The sequence below is a fragment of the Bufo bufo genome, chromosome 2, assembly GCF_905171765.1.
Source record: "Bufo bufo chromosome 2, aBufBuf1.1, whole genome shotgun sequence".
Lineage (NCBI taxonomy): Eukaryota > Metazoa > Chordata > Amphibia > Anura > Bufonidae > Bufo > Bufo bufo.
In genome coordinates this window covers 395,848,851-395,851,006 of record NC_053390.1, presented here as the reverse complement: position 1 = coordinate 395,851,006, position 2,156 = coordinate 395,848,851, and the positions used below count along the sequence as shown (strand labels likewise).

General features: G+C 49.0%; 1 pseudogene; it reads right to left on the bottom strand.

Annotated features, from left to right (window-relative positions):
• Positions 1 to 840: 840 nt before the first annotated feature.
• On the bottom strand, positions 841 to 959 carry LOC120992951 (annotated as a pseudogene).
• Positions 960 to 2,156: the final 1,197 nt, after the last annotated feature.

The window sequence follows — 2,156 nt, the reverse complement described above, 5'->3', positions numbered from 1 at the left end:
TGTAAAGCCAAAAAACAGCCTCCCCTTTAAATAAAACCTGTCTATTCTAGACCTATTTTTTTTTAATCGAAAACCCAAAGTCGTGCTCTCACCTCGTGCAACAAAATCGTGCAGCGTGCCTCACAAAAATCGTGCACTAGGTCGCGGTCTATCGCAGGCCCTCTCCAAAAGAGAAGGGCCCCCCACAAACCATTCCCTATCCCTCCGGGGCTGAAGCTCCTGCAAGGGACTGGGACAAATGGCAACGCTCAGCCAAGGGTACGCCCATCTATGCTTCTGGCTTTCGCCTAGGCTGCCACCCAAGGCGTCAGCCAGGAGCTTCAACAAGGTCTGGACTCTCCCCGGAGGGAGAGCCCAAGGGGTTTGGCAGGGGGTGAGGAACCAATATGGCCACACCCCCCCCCTTAGATCTCAAGGAGGGGGTACCCGTAAGGGCGCCGCAACCCTGAAAATCCTAGTGAACACACAACGTGTAAAAGTGCACACAGTGACATAAAAAATAAATAAGTGAATGTGTGCCATTACGGCCCGGACATTCGACCGGGATTAAAAAAATTCCTCGTATCTTCAATGCCGAAGCCGAGCAAATAGAGGTGTGTGCTAAAATTGTGAGAAAGAAAGTGCTGTGCCAATGTGCCATCTCTCAGTGGGATTCCACCCCCAGTGAGTTCCGGCACCCCATGGTCACCAGTCCTGGGGCACTTACACTTTGGGCTTTCAACACAACTCGACCTAATGGCATCGATCCAGCAACCCGGGCCACCTCGCACAGGACATTTCTGCCCTAGTGCTGTACACCCTTCGTGGGCCACTGTGTGGTTCTCTGCTCTCCTCTAATCCCATGGCTCAGCCTGTCGCGGCCTTCCTCCATGGGCAGAGTTCAGTCCAGGAGCCAGGATCGACTGGACTGATAAGAACAGATACTACACTTGATCTTAGCCAAAAGGCCGAGAAGCGATTCTAGACCTATTATTACCTTGATGAAAGGTGAAATCCACATGATCTGGCTTATGCTGTAAATGTTGCAAGAAAATTTAGACTAAAACCTTCAGGATCACAGGTGCATATCCATGAGGCAAACATAATTACAAAAACAAAATGGCTGCACACCATTATATATATAAACAATAGAGCTAGGAAATGGGGGTCATTCTAGATAAAAGTGGTACAATACCGACTATAAATGAGTATACATGAATAATGGAAGCTCTTAGCGCACATACGTGTCGGGCCCATCTACCAGGCGTCAAGGTGGCCTCCGCAGACGGGTCCCTATCACTAAAGAAACTGCCTCACTTTGGACTTACCTAAGCCTACAATACCCAGGGCAGTGTAGGAACCAGCTAAAAACATATTCTGCTCAGAAGTCCCAGGCAGACGGGCGTGTCCAGTCTAAAAGGACATTTTGTTTTTGCAATTATGTTTGCCTCATGGATATGCACCTGTGATCCTGAAGGTTTTAGTCTAAATTTTCTTGCAACATGTTGGGGGTGGCACCCCTTTTAGACTGGACACGCCCGTCTGCCTGGGACTTCTGAGCAGAATATGTTTTTAGCTGGTTCCTACACTGCCCTGGGTATTGTAGGCTTAGGTAAGTCCAAAGTGAGGCAGTTTCTTTAGTGATAGGGACCCGTCTGCGGAGGCCACCTTGACGCCTGGTAGATGGGCCCGACACGTATGTGCGCTAAGAGCTTCCATTATTCATGTATACTCATTTATAGTTGGTATTGTACCACTTTTATCTAGAATCATTGCTATCAGCAATTTGGGCCTTGTCCGCAGCAGATTTACCCTTGTCCGCCTCACTGTTTGGTATTTCAAACATAACGCTTCTTGCATCTCCCTTTCCACTACACAAAAGGGGGATGCCATCCGCCACCTCCTTTAGATCAATCTCCCGCACTATTTGTCCCAATTTCACTACAGGAACCGGGCTGGGCTTCGCAGCGGGTTCAGACAGTACATATCTCAAAACCTCCTCCTTAATGGTTTTATTCTTCTTCTTCCTTTTTACCACCTCATCCTCAGGGACCTCCGCATCTCCAAAATACAACTTGCCCACCGGAGATTCCAGCTGCCTGTTTTCCGCCATCAACTTGTCCCCAGGCATGCCTTCATCCCCAGAGGACAACATAACTAGAGCCGAGGGGTCCCCC